The sequence below is a fragment of the Polypterus senegalus genome, unplaced genomic scaffold (genome assembly GCF_016835505.1).
Source record: "Polypterus senegalus isolate Bchr_013 unplaced genomic scaffold, ASM1683550v1 scaffold_3592, whole genome shotgun sequence".
Classification (NCBI taxonomy): domain Eukaryota; kingdom Metazoa; phylum Chordata; class Cladistia; order Polypteriformes; family Polypteridae; genus Polypterus; species Polypterus senegalus.
Genome location: NW_024377704.1, coordinates 33,851 through 41,246, shown reverse-complemented (window position 1 = coordinate 41,246; position 7,396 = coordinate 33,851). Strand labels below are relative to the sequence as shown.

Sequence of the window (7,396 nt, the reverse complement as noted above, 5' to 3'; positions counted from 1 at the left end):
CTGTTTAAATAATAATAAAAAATCAAGTCAGTATTGATCAATGAAAGTAAAGATAATTTTTCATAGTAAACATTCAATAAAAGTGGCTATGTTAGTATTTATAACATAGTAATATTGACTTAAAATTCTTTGGCCACTGTTTAACTATTATAGTAAGAGCATGCAAAGTGTGCTTGCCATGTCAGCATTCCTAGATATTCAGCAATACTGAACGTATTCTTTAATAATACAAACAAAAAACTGGATTCTCAACTCATTTACTGCACAATTTATGGAATACTGATATATGCTATGTCTTCTTAGAAAACAGAGTAATGATATGGGGGGAAATAGCATTCTTCATCTTTATTATACTGCCTTAACGAATGAGGCCTTCACTAATATTTGAAATACACATACAGGTATCTAAAATAAAGAAATGAGCTGAAGAACAGGCAGATAGTAACAAAAAAAAAATAGTATTAATGTAGAAGTTATTTTATTGTGCACTATTTCAAACTGTTCTGCTAGACATACCCACTTATTAACAGTTTTGTTTTCACAAAAAGTACATCAAACAAATTTTTAAGCAGCATAAAACAGGATACAACACATACATGTTACAATATGGCATTCAGAGACTGAAAAAGGAGTGTTATTAGTATATTCTATTTCCTGAGAAGTAAAACCAATAATTCATACTTCCTTGACAGTTCTATCTTAATATAATCCAACATCTGCAATATCTGTGCAATTTAATTTAGCTCACTTCAAAATGTATAATGTTAACTCCCAACTGCAAGGTTAGAACAAACAAAATTGTCTTTTTCAATAAAAACATACGCATCCTATGCTATGCAACAGCACTTGATACTTGGTTTCATTAGCAGGCCGATGTTTTTTTTTCTGTGAAGTTTGTGCTGTCTTCCCTATCTGTGAACAGGTTTCCACCACTACCTTTCTTTCTTCCATTCAAAGCCATGCTATCAGATTAACTGCCATTTCTAAATTGCTGTGAAGTGAATGAATGTGAAATTACATTTGCGTGATGTATGTAGTGTCTTATCTTCTTGTCCAGTGCTGTAATTCTATAGTTGTGTCTACGGAGGTGTGGGCAGGAGACCACACCTGACACCCATTTTAGTTAGGTTAAAAAAAAAAAAACAAAAAGAAAAGACTTGAAGGATACATTTTAGAACCCTCAACTAAGAAAAGACTGGCCTGCTTTTAATGTAAAATACTCAAGAACAGGGATGGGCGTTTTCAAGGATTATTTGCATTAAGATTACCAACCGTAAGTTTATTTGAAACTTGAAAGAAAAAATTAAAAATTTTCTGAATGGTTGCAGTCTGCTGCTTTATTTTAGAAAGGATGGGAATGACATTTCAGTTGTCAAAGCTCTCTGGTAGTGGTCTTTGAGACAAGCGACAAGAATGCCTCCTACATAACTAAGTGACTTTAAGGCAGCATAGAAGAGTATTTTTCATATCAGCCTAGCAGAAGCAGCAGCACAGTTAGTCGCAATAATAAACGCTACAATTCCTGTTGGCCTCTGATTTTTCTAAGGACTTACCTGTCTGCCTCACCCCAAGGCATAAAAGACACTCGTTTTTACGCATTAATTTTTTTTTGCCAAATTTCCAATGACAGTACGTCTACACGCTGCTTTATAGAACCTTCCATTTGTGCTCCTCCATAAAGCAACAAAGAAAACCGTTTACTTCCAGTGACTTCTTACTCTAACATTTACAAAAGGTGAAAGAAAAAATGTCCACTTTACGATACAGTTTGTTACATGGAAATTGCAAGCATTACTTAGAAATTACATGCCATAAAATAAAAAAATGAACCATGAATGTCTGACCAGTTTTCTCTTGAAGCCAAGAAAACAGTAATTCTTGTCATTCTCCAATTTAATTAACTTCCTGGGAATGCAAATGTTGCTCTAGAGATACAGTAATTACACTTGCATCTTAAAATCTCTTATTCCTAAAAATGGTGTGGGTGTATATCTATACTATGACATATTTCTAGTTGCAAAAATGTTATTTCAAATATCATGGCTGCATTGTGGATTGATAAAGTCAACTGTACACCTGGTGAAATGTGGAAAAAAAAGAAACCGTCATATTCACCAGTTTAAGCTTTGATTGCATGCTGCCGTGCTACCACAGAGCCTGTACACCGGAGAGTAACCTGCAGAAGGGCTGAGGATGGAATCCAAACATCGAAAGACTCTAACTAAATGGATCTGCTTTTTAAGTTGGACCTCAGATGAGGAAATGCATATTTAAGGTATGCAACTACGGTCTCTCCTCTACAATTATTGGCACCCCTGATGAAGAGGAGTGAAAAGGGTTGTAAACAAAACATCACTTTTGCTGAGATACCTTAATCTCACACTGAAAAAATGAGAGAAATCCAACCTTTAATTGAAATCATTATTTTTAACAAAACCACATATGCCATATGATTATTGGCACCCCTAGAAACTCTTGTGAACAAAGTGTAACTGAAGCATTATATCTGACTTTTTACAGAGCGTGTAGAAACTTTCAAGCAGTAATTCAGACGTCCTGTTTCACTGGGGTATACATATGAGTAGTCACAGAGGCCAAACTCCCTTAGTCATTCATCAGCATGAGAAAGGCAGGAGAACACACGGTTCAAATGAAAGAAAAATGAGCTCACCTTCATAAGTAAGGGAATGGCTATAAAAATTGCCACACCCCTAAAAATGCCCACATTTAGAGTTGAGGCCATAATTAAAAAGTTCAAATCAATGCACTGCTACTTGTCTGGGAGAGGATCCAAGTTTATTTTGCCTCCACACACACACTGAGCAGGATGGCAAGCTAACATACCATCCCCTGAGAAACAGGCATGGCTGGGGCCATGTAAATAATATTTTCTTGTCAAATACAGGCGTCACAAATGTTTTTATATTGTGTTTGTGGTTTCTTTTGTGTAGGCTAATATGCTCTCATATGAATTCATTCGCCTGGTGTGACAGATTTAATTAAATGGGCAGTGGGATACTAGAAGATTAGTTTGAATTTGGCATTTTGGTGTCTGTCTCTTGTCATCAAATGTCTGATTTGCATTATTTTATTTTTACTATCCTCATGGTCATTTGACCTTATCATCAGACTTGCATTTAGAGACTTAGAAAAATTTCTATATTTAAGGACTCTACTTCGCTACATTACATGTCTCTCTTATGTAAGTGTGCATTACTTGTTTTTCCTTTGCTTGTAACTATTTCTTTGAGACATCTTGTAAAGCAGTTTGAGCCACATGTTTTGTGTGACAATTCGGTTCAGAAACAACCTGTTGCTGTTGTTATTGTTATGCAGTTGTGTTTGCAGCCTCATTCTTTAAAATTCAGGGTTCATTAGATTCCTGACAAGAGTATGTTATTTTTCATAATGATCATGGAAAAAATGGTCAATTTTCCATTCATTTTATTTTATTTTCAAACAGAATCCCTCTGTTCAACATGAGTAGTATTTTTTAAAAAATGTATATAATAGTGTTGGAATTCATAGTCTACTGTCTTTGGTCTTAAAGATTTACTTTTGCTGGACATTTTTTTAAAAAAAATGAGTATGCTGTTACTGATGCCCATCCCTGATAATTAAGTGTGAAAACATTTTTTAGATGGTTTCACTATTTACTGAAATTAATAATCATGCGTAGAGAGTCAAATAACCTTTCCTAATAAAATAATGAAACATCTGACATAAAACTATAAAAATATTAAACTTTCTTTAAAAAAAACATCAATTTAACTACTTTTCACAATAAAAAAGATGTGTGCCCCTAACTGAAGAGCTCCTGTTGAAACAAATCTCTCTACATACATTCACTTTATACAGATAGGGTTTAGGCTGCAGTGGAAGTCAGCTACTACAGTATGCACAAATAAAACTTATTTTTAGGGTAAACAAACACATACAGATAGTTCTAACAAATAATGAATACACTTTATCTGGACATGATTCAAGGTTTTCTGAAATGGATACTAGATACTATGTGTAATCTCATAAATAATCAATCAGGATTTCATCTAAATAAATTGGGAGTGCAATTTGTTACAATTTAAATTTTAAAAGGCAAAAGTTTTCTTTTTTTTTAATAAACAAGCCCAAAGTATGTGGCCTTCAAAGCAAGAAAATAAAAGAATTGTTTCACTGATATAGAATGTAAAACAAATGCAATATATCTCTTAGAATTACAGACAGGCTATCATGTGAAAGGACAGTTAAAAAGGAATGCGAGCAAAGGAAATTTCTTCCATGGAATGAGGTAGTAAAAAAAGATAATGCTATGTTACTCCTTCCTGGAATCTTGGACCTTCACAATTTCCTGTAAAAAGGGAAACACCAAATTAAAAAGTAAAACAGAGGAGTCGACAAACAGTTCACTGTCATTGTTGCATTTGAACAGAATACAAAATGACCTGTACTGCTTCATCAGAACTGAAATGCAAAAAGCTCACTTGGCTGCAGCATGCAATCTGGAAAAAGCTACCTTTTCACTTCTAGTATTTAACAGCAAGTACTCTGACGCACTGAAAAAACTGACAATGCAGCATTTGATCTTCAATCATATGTTCAATCATACTCCATTTTTAAATGTAATGTAGACTGTCCTGAACTAATACAGTCTCAACTATGCTTTATCTTCTGAACATACACATTATCAAAAGTGATTTAGTATGGTCTTTTACTTTAAGTTAATTAATTAAAGTTCATCCGAAATAATTATAAATCAAACTAAAACACTGACTGAACATGTATAACATTGTCCTGTTTTATTCTGTATATTTTACTATACTCAACCTCATGTGAATATTAATAAAAAAATATGAGAAATTAAACCAAATATTTTCATATAAGTTCTCATTGAATTCAAATTGCAGGTAAAGAACATTACTAAAACTTACCGCAATAAGAGCACTCTTTAATTTGCTATAGGCTTCTTCCAAATCATCATTAATAATTACAACATCAAAAAGGCCTGGTTCTTGACCTGAAATTTAGATAACAATCAACATTACGTTTGATGCATTACAGGTTTATAGGGTTTAAATAGGGTCATAAACTTGGAAAATTTTGCATAATCAAATAAATTTCACAGACAAAAAAAACAAAGTAGTTTCCCCCACCCCCAAAAAAAGATAAATTGGCTAAAATGTACAAAAAATAACAAACCGTTTAACAGTGAATATACATTATTGACACAGATAGCAACTCTCACTACTGTAAAATGCTAACAAATTTTATAAGCAAGTATTATGTTATGTTATATCTGCTTTATAGGCTGAGTATCCTTAACCCAAAATTCGAAACCTTGCTAAGTGACACCTCTTATGTTTCCTCTTTATTTTTTGTTTTCTGCTGAGTGGATTCAGTAGTAATCCAAATGGATTTATTCATTCCAGCTGTCCTCTATGAAGCACCTTGAAGCTAAGACACAGAATCGACAACTGGGGTTGGGGTCCTCCATGAAGCAGAAGCATATACAAATCATTAAAAATACTAAATTGAAGTGAAGCAAAATTAAATAGTCCAATTAACTAATTGAGGGTTAAATACAACTAATCAATCAGACAGTTGCAGAGGAAAGTTCAGTAATCACTGCCTGCAATACTATAGACACGTTTCATTTATTTCATTGCTTTTGTTGAAATGTCTCCTTAACAAATAAGGCAATCAAATGTTGCAAAGGTTGAAAAAAAAGCTGAAAAACCTTTCAAAAAAACAAGATGTTATGCATCTGTCCAAGTTGCACAAAGCGGTTTTTTACACCACCTTTCAGGGGTGAATGTGCCAGTTTACTTACACAAATCATCTGCAACTTCACCTGAAATTCCAGTTGAAGAATCATATTAACAACAGATATGTACCTGTGAGTTGGTACATGCCATCAACAAGCAGGCACTACTCTTGTCATGATTGGCAATAGTGTAAATACGGTGATTTTCTGTTTTATATATAATTGTTTTTGCACTTGCTAATAAAATATACATTTGTTTAAGGTTAAAACATTAAAATTAGAATGGCTATAAGAAATTCGGATATAACATGTGCTACTGTATTGACACACAAAGCACTTAACTAAAAGAAAACTATGCTTTCACACCAAAATTAAATGTTAAATTGTCCAAGGTTTGCAAAAATGGTTTATAACAAACCCCAAAACTACATCCATTACATAGAAATGTAATTACATAAAGGGATGAGACCAAGCTGGAAAACATCTAAATCACATGGATTTTATTGGTGACCAAATGTTGCTTATGGGAAACATAACTATAATCTTCATTCACTATTGGCAATTCACTTAATTCTTATAGGTTGTCTACTTCTCTAATTTTACCAACTTAGTTAAATTCATTTTAGTCAATTGGCAGTCGCTAAAATCCGATCCCCCTCATGCAAGTTAATAAACTTACTCTATGCCATTATAGGTTTATATTGCAACACACTGCTAACTCTCCAACATCATGGTTAAGTAATGAATATGTTTGAATGTTGTTTTAGGATTAGGCGTGTGGGGTTGTTGGGGAATGATGACTAATTTTGTCCTGTACTGTACTGTAAATAAATTACAGTTTCTCCCACATAAAAGAAAATTTAGCAGTGGGCCATAACCATTTTTCATGCTGCACCTAAAGCTTATCAAAAATCATGCTGAGAAAACTATGCATGTGGAATGCTACTTTTCATTGAAATAATTGGTAGAGCTTTTATACAGCTGTACTCTTAAGATAATGCCCAACTGCTTATAGGGGGTGTTTAAACCGTCCATTTAAAATGTTTTTAGTAACATACACTATTTAAATATATCTATTATCACTATATTGTCTTATACACTATACAATTACACAGTAACTGATTTGATATCCAGATGTTCTTACAATTCTCCATCACTAACAAACTGGTCAAGCTATTCAGCTGTTATTGTGTGGACCATTGAGCCAAGTAATAATAATATAAAATAAACCTGAAGATTCATATCTGTCTATTCTACCAAACTTGCCAGCCTACCTCGACACTAGTGTTTTTTTCTTGGGTGCAGCCCCAGCATCACTATTTTTAAAAAAAGGCAGTTTTCACTCTTGTACAGTTAAGGGCAAAGAATAAGAAGTTACAACGAAGTAGTGGGTTAATCAAAAAAGAAAAGCAGAAAACAACCACAAAAATGTATCAAAAAACACTACTTATACAACTAGAAAAAAAACACTATCTATGCCATTTACACATATATCTATTGTTACTCTTTTGCACAGAGCAAACCTTGCATATTTTGTTATTATAATTTTATTCTTTAATTTACTGTTTTTTTTGTTGGCTGTATTGAGGATTATTAAATATAGTGAGATTATTCAGTTTTCAGATTGAGATTATG

General features: G+C 33.1%; 1 long non-coding RNA gene across 1 annotated transcript; it reads right to left on the bottom strand.

Moving 5' to 3' along the window:
- Nucleotides 1-456: 456 nt before the first annotated feature.
- LOC120519383 lies at nt 457-5,041 on the bottom strand. The gene is made up of 2 exons (XR_005631465.1): nt 4,929-5,041; nt 457-4,348 (listed from the first exon to the last, which is right to left on the bottom strand). It is a non-coding gene; the product is annotated as an uncharacterized LOC120519383 (long non-coding RNA).
- Between the last annotated feature and the right edge of the window lie 2,355 nt (nt 5,042-7,396).